Genomic DNA, 20209 nt, shown 5'->3' on the forward strand with positions numbered 1-20209 from the left:
ACCCCCTTGCTCCTCTGCACCTAGATGGGAGAAAATGTCCATGCTTCCCAGGCAGATTCTTCTTTATGGCCTATAAAACTCCTCTAACTAATTCTAGGCTCAGCTTCAACACTGCCTCTCCAGTGTGCGTAAGTGGCTCCACCTCTGTCCTGGCCCTACCCCTTGGATACCATTTACAGGGCACATCTAACTATGTAGTTGCTCATTTAACTCTCTCCTGCCCTGCATGTGGGAGCTCTGTCAGAGCAGGGCCCCTGCCTCATCCCTCCTCATCCCCTAGCCCCAGCACACACTCTGGACTTAGAAAAGCCCCAAAGAATGTTTGTTGATGAGAGAGTCCTTATGGTATCAGTGAGAACTGAATACTGTGGGGCTTCCTGTGTCCCAGGAGCAAGTGCAGGGGCCTGGCTTCATTCTTTGAGGATGTCTTTGAAGAGTCCATAGATCTATGTTGCCCCCAACTCCAAAGTTGAACCTATTTCCAGACACCCTCCTAAATCTCTCTTGATTGGGACAGGATGGGATCTGTCCTAGTCTGTTCAGGTTACTATAACAAAGTACTATAGACTGGGTGGCTTATAGACAACAGAAAGTTATTACTCACAGTTCTGGAGGCTGGAAGTTCAAGATCAAGGTGGTGGCAGGTGTGATGTCTGATGACAGCCCACTTTCTTGTTCATACATTCATAGACAGCGCCTTGTAGCTATGACCTCACATGGCAGAAGGGGCAAACAGTTCCCTTAGGCCTCTCTTATGGTTGCATTCATGAGGGCTCCACTCTCATGACCTAGTCACTTTCCAAAGGCCCCACCTCCTAATACTATTGCACTGGAGATTAGGGATCGACATATAAATTTTGGGGAAACACAGACATTGAAATCGTAGTAGGAGCTCAGCTCAGTTTCATCTGGGATTCCTCTTGGGCCCCACCTCCTATCCTTTTCCTACAACTTTTAACCCAGAGACAGAGAGATGAAGAGAGGCCAAGAAACTGAGAGAGGGAGGGAATAAATACAAAGAAGAGAGACATAGGATAAGACAAAGACAGAAATGAAGACACAAAGAGATGAGGGAGAAAAGGTATAGAAGGAAAGGGAGAGTGAGGAGACAGAGAAAGAAAAGGAAAGAATGCCATTCAGCAGGAGGAGAGGGAAGAGCAGACCCCTGGGCCCGGGTGGCCTTGCAGCTGTGGAGGGGAGCCCGCCAGCCTGGCAGCCAGCATCTGCCTCCTGCACAGGGCCCAGAAAGAGGCAGTAGCAGCTGGGCCGAGCATTTGGCTGTCTGCTGAGCCCAAGCCTCTGTGCCTGACCTTAGCCCAGCTGCTCAAATCCTCCTGCCCTCCTGCCTGCAGCTGCCTGGCCCCCTGCACTCCCAAGACCCAGAGGCTGGGGAGTGGAGAGTGGAGCCCGCCCTCTTGGTCAGCTCTGCCAGAGGCAGGAGCCCCATCACATGCCACCAGCGGGGCCCAGCCAGAAACCCATTTTATTTGGCTTGGAGATGAGACATGTGTTTTTTTGTGACAGTGGATCTCCTTTCTAGTTAGAAACTTACTACGAGTAAGTTTTGAAATCAGCCTCATTTCTTGAACTCAGCATACAGGAAGAACAGTGCCTTGCGTTGGTGTGGTGCTTTTCAGGTTTTGAGGCACCTCCGCTGGTGCTATTTCTTAGATGCACTTTCCATAACCTCTCCACCTAGTGGGTATCACCCCAGCAACAAGTGGGATCCTGGGAGGGTAAGAGACTTATCCAGGCACAGTCAGCCTCTAAGTGGCAGAGCCAGGACCTGCATCCAGACTTGGAAGTGCTGAGTTTCACCTACACTGCCACCCTGACTCTGTGGTCCAGCCCTGGCTGGTTAGTTGGGGGCAAGCTGTAGGTGGGCTGCAGGAATAAGGGTGGAAGGTGTCCGGCTGGGGTATAAGGTCAGCGTCCTTTTGCTCCTATTTTGTGGAGACCACAGTCATAAATTTAGGGATGCAGGGTGAGTCAGCCCACATAATGTTTAAAGCAATGAAGATCTTTTCAAATTTTTTCCCCTGAAGGCCTAGCCATTCTTCGTGCTTTACTGCTCTTAATTGGGATCAGAGCCCAGAAGCTTGCTGGGTGGCTGGGGAAAGATAGAGCCCAGGGACCTAAAACATGGTCAGAAATAATCGACATGTAATGAGATCAGGGAAACATTTCCTCAAGTTCCTCTCAGGACAAAAGCTGAGCTCTCCATGGGTCTGAGTGGAGGTGGAATGACCCAACAGGAGGAACAGGGAGGGGATTTGCAGGATGGGACCAGGAAGGAGAAGAAGGAGGGGATGGAGGAACCAGAGCTTGGGGTGTTTGTTGGACTGTGAGGTTAGTGACGTGACCCTGTCCTTCCCACAGTGGCCTCAGCACAGTTACATTTATGACATGTGAGCTTCTGGGGGCATCAGATCGGTCTGGGGATGTTTGCATGATTCTTCTGGGAGTGGGAAAAAGTCAAGGCCTGGGGATCTCTGGAGGATTACATGTCTTGGAGTTGGGGGTTACAGCCAAGTGTGCCTGAATACTCAGGGCCCAAAAGCCCTGGCTGACATCTGGCTTATTGATACATGAAAAATATGGGCAGGATGCAGAGCTGGAGGCAACTGGGAATGTACTGGAGGTGAATGAATCAGGATCCAAGAGAGCCTGCCAGGCTGAAGTAGGGCTAAGTTTGTTATGTTGAAATTTACTTGGCGCAGGTCAAGATAGCTCATGAGGCTGACACAAGATCATCCCTCCCTTTCCAGGCGCCTCTAAATACCTGATGAAGAAAAAGCAAGGGAAGGAGGAGAGGAAGAGGGAGAGAGGGTTGAAGCCACACAGGCAATGAGGCACCAGAGCAGTATGTGTCTTAGGAGCTGGGCGGGAGTGGGAGTTGGGAAGGTCTCTGGCCCTGCAACTGGGCTCCCCAGAGAGAGTTGGCAGCCAAGGAAGGACTTAAGGTCATCCACATTTGGAAGCCAGAGCCTCTCTGCCTGTGGGAGATGGAATGATTGGCTCCAATTATTTAGCCCTCTCTGCATCGACATGCCTGCCATGGCCTCATTGTGGGTGGAATATTTTTCCATGCCCCTTCACTTTGGGCTCAGCTGTGTAACTGGCTTTGGACAACATGCCAGATGCCTGAAGAAAGATCCAGAAAGATGGCCAGAGCCTGGAGCCAGGCTAAATCTGTAAGGAAGAAGTCTAACTGGGACTGGAGACTTCTGGCCAACATGGTGGACAAAGCTAACCTGTGCTGGGCGGTGGCAGTGAGCCCATTCGAGGCTGGGTCTCTCTTGGGCCCACTTGCTCTCTTGAGTCTCTGCCAACATCTTGAAAGGCACATGCCTGGCTAGCCTGCTGGTCCAAGGAGGATGAGACACAGGGAGCAGAGCTACCCAGGCCGACCATGGATGGGTATTCAACCATCCCGGTTTTCCCAGGACCTAGGCATATCCTGGGACTTGGGACTTTCAGCACTCAAACTAAGAAAGTCCTGGGCTAACTGGGAAAAGCGGGTCACCCTACCCACACACCTGCAGTTAGTAGCATGGCTAACCCAGCTCCATAATCTAGGAGGGCCACCAAGCCACCATGGCCTAGGTTGGCCAGCACAGTGTTTATTATTGTATTCACTCAGATTTTGTGGTTGTTTGTTACACAGCAATGTTGTGGCAGTAGCCAATAGGTACCTTGCCCATGAGCCCAGAGTCACAGTCAGAAGTGAGCTGACTACACCGATGGATCCCAGAGTGTGGTTGAAAAATAAATAAATAAAATTCACTTCTTAATAGATGTAGTAAACCAGTGGCTCTCCATTCTAATGGCATATTAGAATTGCCTGGGAAGCATAAAAAAAAGACCTGACACCCACAAAATAGACTCCCCAGAGAGTCTATTCAAGTCTTCTGGAAAGGGGTCTTGGAATCAGAGATTGTATCAAAAGTACACTAGGTGATCCTAATGTGCAGGCAGATTTGAAAGCTGATGGGTTAAATAGTAGGTGAGACACAGCTGAAAGAACAGTGGTGTTTAATTTGGCAAATGTAAGTGTCAACACCTGACCCAACACATACCAACTCCCCCCAACCCAGGCTGGGAGATGCAGTGTGGGAACAGTTCCCGTGAAGACAACTCTGAGATCTGGGTGGACCCAGGATCCTTTGTGTGGTCAGGGTTCTGCAGCTCTAAAGAATGCTTAGGAGAGAGAGGTGAGAGTCCTGCCCTGCATTCCTGAGAGAGAGCTGCATTCTGGAACCTCTACTCTAAGAGCTACATGGACAGTGGGAGGTGTCTAGGCCAGCGCTTCCCACACTTCATGTGGCCAGGAAACATTTGGGGATCTTGTTTTTGTTGTTGTTGTTGTTTTTGTTTGTTTGTTTGTTTTAGAGATAGGGTCTCACTCTGTAGCCCAGGCTGGAGTACGGTGGCACAATCATGGCTCACATTGCAACCTTAACCTCCTCAGCCTCTTGAGTAGCTGGGACTACAGGTACATGCCATCATACTCTGCTAATTTTAAAATTTTTTTGTGGTGACTACATCTTGCTGTGTTGCCCAGGCTAGTCTTGAATTCTTGGCCTTTTAAGCAATCCTCCTGCCTCAGCCTCCCAAAGCCCTGGGATTACAGGCATGAGCACCACACTGGGCCTGGGGATCTTAAGATGTAGATAATGATTCAGGAGGTCTGGGGCAGGCCTGATACGCTGCATTTCTACATGATCACAGGTGATATCCATGCTGCCAGAGCATTCTTTGAGCAGCAAGGGGGCTGGAGGTGAGGAGATGGGACACTGAGTTCCGTGAAGAAAGCTGATAGCCTTGGACTGTTCATGCCCAGATGGAGAAGATTCACAGGGGGCCTCCCATTCTAGAAGGGCTGTCAAGGTGTAGAGGGGTTTAACATGGTCCAAAGGGCAGATCTGGAGCAGAGAGGGGACATCACACTTAGATGTTGAGACAAAGCCCATGATGGAATAACCACCGTGGGAGGTAGTGAGCTGCCCATCACAGCAGGGCTTTAGCCAGAGGCTCGATGACTGCTTGGTGAGAGGGCCATGGAGAGGCCCCAAGTGGCAGCCATCTATGCAGTCTTCAAGGGCTCTTCTTGCCTCAGAGTCATTAATTTTTGGGCGTTTTTACTTCTGGAAGAAATGATTCAGAATAAGTGGAGAACACTGGGGGTGGTGATGCAGAGGACCCACCACAAGGCCTCCCTCCTGAGCACACAGAAAGCTCATGCCCTGCTGGACAGCCAGGCAGGCTCAGCCATGCAGGTTGGGTTCGCTCTCTGGGTTCGCTCTCTGGCTAGGACGAGCTGTGGTCTTTTCAGAATGGACATCACATTCCTGGTCAGCAGAAGCTATCTCTTTGGCTAAACCACTTAGCTCTGGACAAAGCAAGTTCCAGATTCTAGAAAAATAAAATTAATTGACATTTGTGCTCAGTGCTTATGCTGGTAGCAAGATTCTGGTCTCATGACAATCATTGCTACTGGGCAAGTCCCATCCTTCTTCAGTCCTCAGTTTCCTACTCTGTACTATGGAATTGGTGTGGACAGTCCCTCTAGCTCACTTTCTACAGCCCTATGGAAAATATCTTCAGCCGTAAAAGGCACTGTTTAGTGTTCAGACCTCAACAGAGGAGTGAAAATTTGGCTGATTCAGAGGAAACAAGAGGTCAGTGTGACCTTTCTCTGCTTCTCTATGGGAAGGAGTTTACAACCACAGTGCCAGGGGCAGGAGGCTGCAGATGCAGCCAGCCTGTGCTGGGCACTTCTGCTGCCCTGGGCTTTGAGTCAAGCAGAGCACTTTAGCCCCCGAGGGCAGGTCCATCTGGAGCTCCAGACAGCGCTCTTCCTGGCTTCTGCCACCCTTTCCTCTGGTCCAGGCCCAAGCCTGCTCAGACCTCAGCAATGAGGGCCAGCAGGGAGGGGAGGCAATGTGGGTAGGGAGTGGCTGAGAGCTACAGCTCACTGTCAGGGAGGAGGGGGAGAGGGAGGGCCCAGGGCCTCCAAGCCCTATGTCCAACATGCAGAATGAAGAGCAAAGGCTTGGTACTGACTTGGTGGCTAGGGAATCGCATGCTGTATTTGCAGGATGCACTGAGTCATGCTCAAGTAACCAGACTCCATAGCTTAATACAATAAAGGTTTATTTCTGGCTTACATGCCAGTCCCTGCAGGAGCTGGTAAAGGGCTCTGCTCCACGTACTGTCTCAGAGATCCAGCCTGGTGAGACCCCTCATCATCTAGTGATGCTGCCATTGCAAAAGGTGGCTTACCAAGGAAGGGGGAGAGACTGTGTTAAAAGCATGCCTGTCCTTACACACCCTACACTCGGGTGACACAGATCACCACCAAATGGCCAATAGTCACTGACTACCAGGGGCAGGAATGTCTTCCGCATGCCTCTAAAGGAAAGGACAACTGGATTTTGTGCCACAAAGGGACACCCATAATCCCTGCCATGCAGAGAGACTTTCCACTGCCAGGCAGCGTGTAGAGCATCCTCTGTGAGTGATCACATTTACTTCTCAGCTGGAGATTCATGTCATTACACCTGTTTTCCTGATAGACAGATTAAGGCCCTGAAATGTGATTTCTGACATCATACAGCCAGGATGTGCCAGAGATGAGATTTGAACTCAATTCTACCTTATTCTGTTCAAGCCTAGGTTCTCCAACATTAAATTCCCACTCAAGGGAAGTGTCAGGTTCCTGACAGTTTGGGAGAGTCCCTGGGCATGCAAGAGACACAGCCACTCACTCAGTTTGGTTTCCAGGTAGGACCTCAATCCTCTCCACCCCAGAAAACAGAATTTGAGAGTTTCTGTAGTCAAGGAGATCCTATACGGAGGAAGCCCTACCTTTTGAGCAGGGCTGGCCCAGCATGGGTGAGTTGGACTCGAAAGTCCCAGACTCATTTCTGCCAGGCTGTCAGGTTTGATGTTGAGGGTCCCTCACAGCCCCACCCCTTGGGCAGAGCTATGGATATACCTCCTGCCCTGTGCGCAGCTGGCGCAGGCCTGGGGGCCTGGTGGGAATTTTGGCTGGGAAGGGCTGGTGATGGCACAGCAGGAGCAGACAGCTCTATAAAGAAGGAAGCTTTGGTCAGAGAATTTTGGGTCCAGTGGGAGTGGCTCCCATAGCCCCTCCCCTGGCACACAGGGCACTGCAGCCACCATGAGAATTCCCGAAGCTCCCTGTGCCTTGAGCCCAACTGCGTCTAGAGCTCCACAGCTGCGCCTGATGGAAAAGCAAGGTGAAGCCTCTTTCTGCATTTTGGAGCATTTCTGTCGAAACAAAAGGAGCTGGGAAAAAGCAAATCCTATTGAAGCCCAGGCAGAGATGGAGTTAACAGTGCCTTTTACGGCTGAAGATATTAAAAGGCCACTTGGTAACATGACAACAGGCCTCCTCCAGCCTTCCCCCTGCTGTTGGCCGGGCATCCTCGCCTGCCTCACTTCACCTTGGTGTTTGTTGCAGTTTTAAGGTGCTTCTGAGGACTTTATGCTCACAGTTTGGCAAGCACCACCCATGGCAAGCATGGGTCTCAGAGCACGTCAGGGGTCATCTCCAAGGAGCAGTCGTATTTCATGCGTGTGTGGACTTTGCTGTATTGGAAACTGCTGGCTGTAGAGGACCTATTAAAAACAAATGCCCTGTGTTTTCAGTCTCTCTCACCTGCCAAGAGGTTTTCTTGATGGCGCTGGCCCAGAAAACCATGGCAGATGAGGATTAGATTAGAATAAATTGATTTAGAAGTGACATGATGCTCCTTGGGAGAGGCTTAAATATTTCATACATGTGTATGACACAGATTTCAGCTGGGCCTTGCAGGAAGAGAGAGGGAAATGGAAATCTCATACCCAGATTCAGTGCAGCCTTGGACTCAGGCTGGTCTCCTAGTCTGCTGCATAACTCTCTGCCTCAGCTGCCTTAGCTATACCTGGGGACAGTGGATGTTTAGCACTAACCTCCTACTATGTTTTTGAAGTCCCTCAAATTGGTGAGCCTGAACTAGAGCCTCCTTCAAGGGTTTCCTGGAGTTCTGGGCAGTGCCTAGGGTTGGAGGGATGGGTTTGGGGGGGCGCCCAGGAGGGTACTGAAGCTACCTGGGGTTCATATACCAAATCCTCTGAGATCCAAAATCTCCAAATCCCCAAGACAAAGTGTTGGCCCTCTCTCCTGCCCCACCCTATTCACACGCTCACAGATGGGGCCGACCCTTAGCACTCTTCTCTCGGCTGCTCTGATCCTTCTGCAAGTACTGATATTCCTACGACACAAAGGGGATTTTTCCAGGGCCTGCAACCCCCAGGCCAGTCACTGCCCCAACCATCTCCCAGGGAAGTTACTTAATGTGGGGAGACCACAGTGGCTTGCATATTGAGCTTGGAAACCACAGGTCACCTGGGATGATACCTTGGCCTGTGTTTGCACTGATGGGCCCAAAATAAGAGGTCTTAAAGAGGAATTAGGGATCGTCTCTAGTCCCTGGAATAACTGGGTAAAATGTCTTCTGAGAGGAGGTTGGGGGGCTTCTCCCTGAACCCCTATAAATGTCTTCCTGGGGCCCAGACAGAGAAGAGCAGAGAGAGTCTCCTGCAAGCTGATGAACCAGGAAGTCTTCTTAGCAAAAAGGGAATGTCAGGGCAAGAGCTCTGGTCTTAGTGGAACCTACACATCCAGTTCCTGGAAGGAGGAGACAGCCAGAGAAAAGAAGGACATGGCTATTTATTGCCTTGGAGAAAATTCATCTCCAGGAACAAGTCTCATAGAGTGTGTGAGGTCTCTTTGGGAAGTTTCGCTCCTTTAGGGCAAATAATTTTAATACGGTTTTTGAATGTCTGGCAAATGAATTAATGAGAAAGGATAGGGGGTGATCCTTGGGATAATGTGTGGGGCCGCAGGCCTCTCTGGACCTTTCCAGAGATCCCAGTCCTGCTGACGGGGGTCCTGAGCGGGTCCTCATCACCACTGTCATCTGCTTCCCTCACCAGCCTTTAGTCCCATCTCCCATGAGGCACAGATTGTGGAAACTCTCCCACCACAGACAGGTTAGGCAAGCCCCTTGCTGAGAGGTCGGAGGGGCTAGCAGAAGGGAGATTTGCTCATGGTTTGAAAATGCAAACACATGCTTGGGGAATTACTGCCCATGGTTAGGGGGATGCTGGAGATGAGGGGGCCTTTCATTGATATCAGCAAATACTGAGAACTCGCAATGTGCCAGGTGGTCCTGGGCACTGAGAATGTAGCATCTGGCAGGATAGAGCTCTCGTTTTGGGGATGGGAAGAAGAGAGAGAAAAGAAAACAAACAAGTAAACAAACACATGAAGATTATTTCAAGCATTGTAAGCACTACAAGGGTAGTAAAATAGGGTGACATCTGAGAGAGAGGATGAATGGGGGTCCGGCTTTTTTTGGGTGGCCAAAGGTGTTCTCTGAGGAGATACATGGAACAGAGGAGGGACAAGAGAAGACGCAGAAAGGCGAGTGAGGAGACTGTTGTTACTGTCCAGTAGGGATGCTGGTGGCTTGGACCAGCAGGATGGCAGAGGAGATGAGGAAAGTGGACATATATGGAACATAGTTTAGAAGTGTAACTAACAAGATTGATTGGTAGACAGGATATAGTGCGTACTAAAAAGGGAGAAGTGAAAGGTTTCACAGAGGAATAAGATTTCACAGAAAATAATTCTATGTATTTATTTATTTTCTGCCTTTTCCATTAATGATTTGCAGCTTCTTACAAGAGAACACAGAGAGTCAAATCAAATCTTTTATCTCAAGAATCAGAACCAAAGGAAAACAGCACACGAATAACCCCACCCTAGAGACCAACAGAGTTACCATAGTGAGTTTCAAATTTGACTCCGAGTTTCTTAGCAGGTGGGGAAAAAAGGAAAGATTATATAGTCAAGACAATATTTGTGATTTTTCAGAGTAAAAATCCAAAGCACACTATTTTCTCAAAAAAGAGCAGAGTCTCTTAACACTGGAGTCTGGGTAATTTTTCCCAGGTGGACGTTTGACAAAGAACTCTGCTTGCAGTGCAGAGTGGGATCTTAAACATGCTGGTGGCACCTGCGTTATGACATTGTACCTGATTTTCCTAAGAGATGTTGGTACTGCTAAAATGCAGCAGAGTGGGGAAAGGCATTACGGGAACCTTATTACGGTTCATGGAAGAGGGAATGCTAAACTGTGCTTAAAAACCAGAGGATAGAAACATAACGAAATGAAACGCTGAGAAAGTATAGAGACTGGAAAGTGGAAATTGCCCTGGGTAAGTCAAAAAATCATGTGTATTTTCCCTATATTTGCTTTGACTGTTCTACAGACAAAGTTTATTTTTTTCTGATTCAAAAAATTAGTATATACACACACATCAGAAACAAAATTGAAAAATACTGAAAAGAATAAATAAAATAAAAATCTCTCCCCCAGAGATAACCATCATTCCATGTTTTATGTATTTCTCGTGAATCTTATGAACTCACACATGTGCACACACATACATACATTTGCATGATGTATTTATGCTACATTTCCTTTCTTCTTGGTTGTACATTCTTTGTATTTTAATGTTTTTGAAATCAGGATCCTTCTTATAGTAGATTTAATGTTTTCCTTTTTTCTGAACTATTATGAAGCCAGTGATGCCTCTCAATATCAATGCTGTTACAATGGAGGAAATGTGGTATATAGCCACAATATCAGGGTTCCTTGTGCACATATAATTTGGCCTCCTGCTACTTCCATTTAACATTCGATCATGAATATTGTCACACGCCTTGAAATATTTTCTAAAGATGTTATTTTTACTGGCTATATATATTCTATCATAGGATGTCCCAAAATGGACTTAATCCTTTCCTCACTGAAAAACAATTTCTCAACCACATACCAATAATAGAGGCTACTCACACATAGCTTGAAGTGAAACTATACAGCTCCATGTTACCCCTGAAAAAGGGGGTGTCCGTGTGTCCAACAATGAACCAGTGGTGCAGAGGTCTTGTCTGTTTCACTGCTTGAGCTGTGGCCAGGGCATGCTGTTTAACCTCATTGGGCCTGGGTTTCCTCCTGTTTAGCATAAGAAGGCTTGCTGGAGTTTTTTTCTGTTTAATGGATGCTGATAGCTAAACCTTGGTTCCCCAACCAGGCTATAGGAAACCAGTAGCTCTGAGGTTTGAGTTGTGTCATTGTGAGGAATTACACGGACCTATCTTGATGCTCCCAAGCCCTGGGGGATGCTGTGTCCCCAAGACGAAGGGCTTGTCACTACCCTGGCACTCAGATCCCAGCCGCCTCTCAGAAACTCTGCAAATTGTAATGCAGCTCTGTGGGCAGAGCTGCTAATACTCACCCTCAACCCTATGTAAGGTTCAGCATTTTAGGCCAAATGTAGTTTCCTGATGAAAATACCTTCCCCAGAAAAGCCAGAGCTTGACATGCCACGGACCAACCAGCGGCTGCTGGGATTCCCATGTTGTACCTGGCTGCAGCTGCGGGCAGGTTACCAACCCCATTGGGATTTTCATCCAGGCCCGGAGGATGTTAGAGGTGGAAAGGGATTTGGAGGTCAGAGATGTTGCATTACTTAACTTTCCTCTTTGTATAAAATAAGCACTCCTCAAATATTTGTTGAATGATGAGTGACTGAAAATGCTCAGTGTGGCTGCCAAGAAAGGTACCCGAGGAAATCAGAGGGCTTTGATGTTGGGGAAGAATGTGATCTACACAGGTCTGTTTGTCTTGAACATCCTGTGATTCTATGAATTGCATATAAGAGGAAGGAGGGAGGAAGCAGTTTTCTCCTCAGCCCCTGCCACCTAGTGCTTGGGAAAGTCAGTTCACCCTTTGGGGACTCAGTCAACAAATGCATTCATGCAGCAGTGTGATTCATTGAGTGCTGCGGTGAGTCAGGCACAGGTAACAAATCTATAGGGTCACCAGGGACCAGCAGTCAAGGATTCCTGCCTTGTGGAATGAAGAGAGGAGAATTACAGATGACTCCAAAGTTCCTCACCTAGAAACAGGACTGCGGACTCAAGGTTTCCCAGGCAGATTCAAAATTGGGGAAGCTTCCCTGGAAATGAAGGTGTGGAACAGACTTCCCCTCCCCATTGCCCCCCAAAATGCCAACCTACTGTGACAAACCACTTGAGTGAATGTTAATGAACTACAGGTGGAGCCTTTAAGGGTGGCTTTGTTCCCTTGGATTTTATATTCGTATATGTTTTTGAATATCAATTTTTTTTTTTTTAACGGAGTCTCACTCTGTCATCCCAGCTGGAGTGCAGTGGCGCAATCTCGGCTCACTGCAAGCTCCACCTCCCGGGTTCATGCCATTCTCCTGCCTCAGCCTCCCAAGTAGCTGGGAGTACAGGTGCCCACCACCATGCCTGGCTAATTTTTTTGTATTTTTAGTAGAGACAGGGTTTCACCATGTTAGCCAGGATGGTCTCAATCTCCTGACCTCGTGATCCTCCCACCTCGGCCTCCCAAAGTGCTGGGATTACAGGTGTGAGCCACCACGCCCGGCCTGAAGATCAATATTTTTGTAGCTTCTAATCTCATCTCCTGGAATCTCCTTGGGGCCCCTCAAATGAGTGTTGTTGAAGGCTGGTGACAGGAGAAGAGCTTGGGGGGCTGTAAAGCACTAGGATCCCATCTTTCATTGACTTGTGGTGTGACCTCAACACATCCTCCTCCACTTTGGGACTGAAAGTTTCTCATCTGCAAGGGCTGCCAGTCAGGCTGGCTCTCAAGGGGCCTACACTCAAGGATTCTAGGGTTTTGGTCCAGTCATTTCCGGTGTCAAATCCCTTTTGTTTATAAAGTCTACAGAGAAGCTTTGGGCTGCTGAGCCATTGGTGTTGATCCCTCATCCTTTACACACTTAGTGAACACTCTAGAAGACTTTGCCCTTTCCCCTACACCAAATAGCAAGGAGAAAATATTTTAGTAATAGTGGTGGTGACACTGACCAATTAACCTTCCCTTTGCACCATCCTTGGATTTACAAGGCATGTTGCCATCCACTATCTCCTTTGAGTTTTACAAATAACCCTTGAAGGAGGGAAGAACAGGGCATATTCTGTCCATTTTGTAGGTGAGGGATTTTAGGATCAGAAAGGTTAAGGACATGTCCAAGTAGGAGTAAATGGTAGAGTGAGTCATCCAATCCCTGACTCTGGACCCCCTTCTGCTCACCTTGCAGCCAGAGGCAGATAACACATGTCCAATATTAGGTCAAAGGGAGGTAAGCAAAGCCCTGTGGGGAAGGGCCGGAGGTAGGAGTTGAGGAGAGAGGAAGTGGGAGTCCTGGGAGGGTGGAGATCTAGAAAAGCCAGTGCCATAGTGCCAGGCAGAGTACAGGGCATTTTCCCCTGGGGGCATGCTCTTCCCTCCTGCCCTTTGTAATTGTGCTTCTGCTGAACTTCTGCAAGACATCTGACGTTACTTTTCTTTCTTTCTTTCTTTCTTTCTTTTCTTTTCTTTCTTTCATTCCTTCTTTCTTTCTTTCCTTCCTTTCTTTCTTTTCTTTCTTTCTTTCTTTCTTTTCTTTTCTTTCTTTCATTCCTTCTTTCTTTCTTTCCTTCCTTTCTTTCTTTTCTTTCTTTCTTTCTTTCCTTCCTTTCTTTTTCTTCCTTTCTTTCTTTCTTTCCTTCCTTCCTTTCTTTCTTCTTTCTTTCTTCCTTCCTTCCTTCCTTCCTTCCTTCCTTCCTTCTTTCTTTCCTTCCTTCCTTCCTGTCTTTCTTTCTTTCTTTCTTTTTTTTGGAGTCTCACTCTTGTTGCCCAGGCTGGAGTACAGTGGCATGGTCTCAGCTCACTGCAACCTCCGCCTCCCAGGCTCAAATGATTCTTCTGCCTCAGCCTCCCAAGTAGCTGGGATTACAGGCACCCGCCACCACGCCTGGCTAATTTTTGTATTTTTAGTAGAGACAGGGTTTCACCATGTTGGCCAGGCTGGTCTTGAACTCCTGACCTCAGGTGATCTGCCCACATCAGCCTCCCAAAGTGCTGGGATTACAGGCATGAGCCATCACACCCGGCCTGATGTTACTTTTCATGGTTACCAGGTGGACAAAACAGAGGAATGTGTCTAAATCCTAGTTAAATAAAGTAGGTTCGTGATAGGTTGAACAATTCCACTTGCTGTTTAGTGGATAGGAGTCAATAGGAAAGGAGGTGTCTAGTGGCCTACCACTGGGCCCATCCTCAGCTGTGTCACTCACTATACCACCTCCTGGGAAGGCAGATGATGGTGCACATGGCAGGCTGACAAATGTCATTTGAAGTTGACACTAAGCTGGGCAAAGCTGAGGCTGTTTGGAATGACAAGCATAGGATTCAAATGATCACATGATGGGCTGACTCAACCAAGAATAAATACAAGGTTCTGCTTGAGGATCCCCCAAACCTATATTTGAATAGGAGGGGAGCTATGCACATATGAATTCCCAGCATCATTTGTGGAGGAAAAAAGGAGGCATTTAAGTTTCAGTTTCTAGTATACAAGAAATGACCTGTGGAACTGTCAGAAAAAGCTATCAGCAGCGTGAACTGTATTCATAGAGGTAGATATTTTGTCAGAGGGAGGTGGTGATCTTAGTTTGTTTTGTGCATATTCATGGAAGTGGGATTACTGAGTTAAAGATTATGGTTATTTTTTATAACTATTAGTATGTATTGCCAGATTGACTTCCACCTGGTATGTACCCATTTTCCTGCTCACCAGCAATATACAAAGAATGTTCCTTTCACTGCATTCACACCAACATTAAATGTTATTCTTTTAAAATGTAAGTAAAAAAATAAAGTCATATTTTAATTTGCATTTGTTTATTAACAGCAAGGATAAATTTCATTTTAAGTGTACTGGTTATTTGTGCTTCTTTTATGAATCATAAGTTCACGTTATTTTCCAGTTTTCTTTTGGAGTTTTCTTAATGATTCCAGTGAGCTCCTTACAGATATTAACTCTTCTCCATCACATTTGATGAGAATATTTCAAAGGGAAATATTTTCTGCAATTTCTCTTTTTCTCTCTCTGGATCCAGGTTCCTGAATGCCTCAGTCTCAACTTGCATGAAATGTCCCGTGAAATTCCTGGAGAGGCTTCCAGGCCATATGCTCGCAGATCTGGTGCTCACATGTCAGAAATGATGTGGCTCATTCTTCCCTGCCTCTGCCACCATATGCATGTGCCCCTAATCTGACCAGCAGATCAGCAGCTGGGGGGAGGACATGCCCACGGCTGGCAGAAAGCTGCCTGGCAAATCTTGACAACCTGGAAGAGAGAAGATGGCGATGGAGATTCACTTTCTAAGAATGCATTCCTTTGTTCTCAAAGAAAATAATGGATTTGGTGTTTTCTTGAACTTGGGGCATTTAAATGCATCTCTAAATCAAACTGCAGCAGAGAGCTCAGGTTCAGGTGATGGTTTGTCACTTACCTCTCCTGTCGCTGTGGACAGGCCATCTCACCTGCCTGTCTTCCATTTCTTTAGCTGGCCACTTGGATACCAATAGAGTTGTGCTTACTGTGCTTAAATATTGCTTTTCCAGGGGAGGTTTGATGACTTTGTCTACTCCCATACTCCTCAGATGCCGGAAACGACAGGCTCTGTGTACCGCTGTGGACCAGCCAGATTCTTGAGCAGATTTTCCTGATCTGTTTACCAGGAAAATGGTATACCCAGCAGTTTCGGCAATTCCAGAGTCCTTGGTGGCCGGGCAGGAATGGTGTCTCTCCAGTCACCCAGATGTCCCTATACAGCTCTCTACATCAGGGTTTGGCCATGGGCCAAATCCAGCCACCACCTGTTTTTGTAAATAAAAGCGTATTGGCACAAACCTGCATATTTGTTTATGTAATGTCTAGGGCTCCTTTTGTGCTACAACGGCACTGTTGAGTAGTTGTAAGAGAGTCTGAATGGCCTGCAAAGCCTAAAATGCTTACTATCTGGTCCTTTACAGAAAAAGTTTGCCAACTCCTGCTCTAGATTGATGGTTACAAAGTCTGACAGAGGATACAGTTACAGGGACATGGCAAAGCCAGAAAAACGAGGACCGGGAGTCCAGCTTTCAACAAAGCCAAATCTATTCAATCTCCAGACTACCCTTTGTACCAAGGTTAGATCCATCCTTCCTTTCCCATTAAAATATCTTGACTTTTATGAAATAAACAGGATAGTAGACTTGTAGTTTTATTTTTAATGTCCTTACTCCACCAGTTAAAAAGTTGGCCACTCTATGTAGAGCCCCAAAATAATTTGAAAATGTTATTCATCTGTGTAATCCCCAGATCAGGAACCACTAATAGTCTACCTTGAACGGTCCTTTGGAAGCCTTCCATTCAACCCATCTTTTTCCATTTCACTACTTGTAACCATACTTTTGCCAGCAGCATCTTCATTTATGCATTCATTCATTCATTTGTATATTCATTCATATATTTACCTAGCAAGATAAGGGCTAAAGACTGTGTCAGAGGATCTCACATTTTCTGATCTCAGGACCCATTTTATTCCTAAAAATTACTGACAACCCAAAGAGCTTTTGCTTATGTAGGTTATATCTATCAATATGAAAAACTAATACTGAGAAATGTTAAAAAGATTTATTTAATAATAAAAATAAATATTAATTTATTTAATAATAATTTATTTAATAAATAAATTATTAATATATTAATAATTTATTTAGCAATAGCAACAAAAACCTACTATACATTGGCATAAATTTTTTTATTCAAAATAACTATTTTTCAAAACAAAAAAATGAGAGAGATGGTATTGACCCTTTTGCAAATCTCTTTAGCATCTAGCTTAATAAAAGTCAACTAAATTTTTATATCTGCTTCTGCATCCAATCTGTTGCAAAATGTTGTTTTGGTTGAAGTTTGTGGAAAGAATCCTGACTCATTCAGATTTGTAGTTGGAAAAGAGAGGAGTATTGCCTTTTCAGATAACTGTGGCTATTCTCTTTTGGTACTACACTAAAACTCAACATGTGGTAGTCTCTTAGTTTAGTTGTGATAAGAAATCTGAAACTATATCAATGAACTTTTGGTACCTGATTTACATTAAATTCCATGTTTCTATCTTGTACTTTAAATGGACCTTTTACCGATGCACAATTTTGGAGTATGATGCATTGGTCATTTAGAAAATATTGGCTCACTAGCCAGAGGTGTTTTGAAATGTTGGCCCATTTAATTATACAACATCCAAGAAATAAAATTAATTTATATTACCCCTGATCTCATCAGAAAATCCTGTAAGTATTGGGAAACACTCAAGCTCATGTTGTTGAATATGAGTTGTCCAAAACGTTAAGTTTCTTTGGGACACTTAAATTTTAGCTTTGGCAACCATATGATGGTTGTTTTTCTTGAAGCGAGAGACTCCCTACATTCGATTTTGAGAAAGGGTCATCGACCAGATACTGAATAATCAGAGTAATCTTAATTTGCCTATCAGTCATGTTTTCAAGTAAAAATGATGTCCCACCTGGGCATGGTGGCTCACACCTGTAACCCCAGCACTTTGAGAGGCCAAGGTGGGCAGATCACTTGAGGTCAGGAGTTGGAGACCAGCCTGGCCAACATGGTGAAACCCTGTCTCTACTAAAGATACAAAAATTAGCCGGGCATGGTGGTACATGCCTGTAATCCCAGCTACTCAGGAGGCTGAGGCAGGAGAATCGCTTGAATCTGGGAGGCAGAGATTGCAGTGAGCCAAGATCGCAGTACTGCACTCGCACTCTAACCTGGGTGATAGAGTGAGTAAGACCCCGTCTCTAAATAAATAAATAAATGATGTCCCATGGAAAAAAGTGGCTATTTTAGCATGACACTCGCAGGGACCTTTTTTTGAGGTAATCATTGTACTGCAGGAGGAGCAGAAGTGCTAGACACAGACTCCTTATTTTGTTCCACAAAATATTAAAAAGCTGTCTACCCACGGGTTGAGACTTAATTAATTTAATATGTTGCTCTGCTTCATCAAGGACATTGTTAAGTACCTTCTTAAAGACTGAGTGCAAAAGAGTATGATGACTACCAGTCCAGTCTAGGCCCGCTGTTTTGATTCTTGCTGAGGCACCAGCAATTTACTGCGGCCACTGTCCTTGCATCGTCAATGCATTGCAGCACCACCACCAGAGCCAGCAGCAAATCGCATCTCAGTAACACTGTGGAGAGTCTTTCACCTCATGGACTTCTTGAAAGGGTCTGGGGGGACCCTCGGAAGTGCACGGACCATGCTTTGAGAAGCACTGTGTTGGACACAGTCGGGGATGCTAGGTAAATCAGATTCAATCCTTGGCACCGACGTATTCACCATCTGATGGTACAGGTTGACACTTGACAACTCAAATCTAAGTCGGAATGGAAAAATACTATAGGACATTATTTTTTATTGTTGTAGGATATGTATAACATGAAACTTACCATTTTAACCAGTTTTGAGTGTACAATTCAGTGGCATTAAGTAAATTCACATTGTTATGTAAACATCACCACTGTCTGTCTCCAGAATATTTTTTTGTCTTCCTAATCAGAAACTCTGAACCCATTAAAGAATAACTCTTCCTTCTCCCCTCTCCCCAGCCCCTGGTAACCACCATTCTGTTTGCTATCTTTATGAATTTGACTACTCTGGGTACCTCACATACATAGAATCATATAAGATATGGCTTTCTATGACTGGTTTATTTCACTTAGCCTGATGTCTTCAAGGTTCATCCATGAGGAATTTTCTTCTGTTTTCCCTTTCTTTCCTTTTCTTTCTTTTCTTTTCTTTCTTTCTTTCTTTTTTTTTTTTTTTTGAGCTGGGGTCTTGCTCTGTTGCCCAGACTGAAGTACAGTGGCATAATCATGGCTCACTGCAGCCTCAAACTCCTGGGCTCAAGAGATCCTCTCTCCTCAGCCTCCCAAGTAGCTGGGACTACAGGTACACAACACCACTCCCGGCTACTTTTTTATTTAATTTTTTGAGACAAGGTCTCACTATGTTGCCCAGGGTGGTCTTAAACCTTGTGCCTCAAGTGAACCTCCTGCCTTAGCCTCACAAAGTGCTGAGATTACAGGCCTGAGCCACTCTAGGCAGAATGTCCTTCCTTTTAAGGCCTGGGCAACAGAGCAAGGCCCTATCTCAAAAAAACAAACAAACAAACAAACAAAAAACAACAAAGAAAAGAAAAATAAAACGGAAGGAAATTCCTCATGGATGAACCTTGAAGACATCAGGCTAAGTGAAATAAACCAGTCACAGAAAGCCATATCTCATATGATTCTACCTATGTGAGGTACCCACAATAGTCAAATTGAATGAATATACCACATTATTCATTCATTTATGAATATTTGGGTTGTTTCCACCTTTTGGCTATTATGAATCAAGATGTTAATTTTTGCAAACCTGGCTTAGTCCTCCAGTCAGCTCCTGATTATTCTTTCTTTCCTTGGCAGGAAGTCACGGGGTGACTCCAAGCAGGGCCCCCTTTGCATTCAGCCTGCCCTTCTCTCAGCCCAGGTAAGTCCACGTTAGTCAAGAATTCCAGCATTCTCTTTCTAACACACACTGCTCGGACCTGACACCCCTGCACTGCATTTCCTTGTTGTTCGGTCTGCGTACCATCTATACCAGAGTAGATTCAGCAAACAGCTGCTCTCCTTTCGTTTCATTTCGACAAGTCTTTATTGATCGCGCATTATTTGCTCATCAAACAGATCTGCAGTTTCAAACACTTACAGTCCTGGAGTTGGCTCCACGTTTGCCTGTTAAATCTGTATTTGCACACGTTGGAGTTGGCAGTTCAGCTCAATAAAGACAAAAAGGTCTACGTGCTGGAAGTAGGTGTCTTGGGGAGAGTTTCCAAAGCATGGGGATTTTTTAGACTGGCTGAGGCAGCCTTACCTACCAAAGCCTCCCTAAACCATGTTTATCCATCATTTAGATATTTTATTACTAGATGTATCATTTCATCCAGGATTTGTGCTATTGTGCTGCAGCATCCAGTCAGTTGAGTGCTAAATGAGAATTGGGTAAATTACACTTTCAGCAAGGAGAGTTGTATGTTCTGTGAAACATACAGGAAGAGAAATTATATTGTGTTCTGCCCTCTTTGTATGTCTCACCGAAGCTCCAGGAAAGAAGCTGCCAGCCGGCACTCACCTTTTAATTTTG

The 20209-nt window shown here is 45.9% G+C and overlaps 1 long non-coding RNA gene across 1 annotated transcript in view; it reads right to left on the bottom strand.

Annotated features, from left to right (window-relative positions):
• LOC117974647 (uncharacterized) overlaps positions 1-1361 on the bottom strand; it is a 77034-nt gene extending 75673 nt beyond the window's left edge. Inside the window, exon 1 of the long non-coding RNA XR_004664728.3 lies at positions 605-1361. This is a non-coding gene — a long non-coding RNA (uncharacterized LOC117974647). The remainder of the gene's footprint in view (positions 1-604) is intronic.
• Positions 1362-20209: the final 18848 nt, after the last annotated feature.

This window comes from Pan paniscus, chromosome 8 (genome assembly GCF_029289425.2).
Source record: "Pan paniscus chromosome 8, NHGRI_mPanPan1-v2.0_pri, whole genome shotgun sequence".
In the NCBI taxonomy this organism is placed as follows: Eukaryota; Metazoa; Chordata; class Mammalia; order Primates; family Hominidae; genus Pan; species Pan paniscus.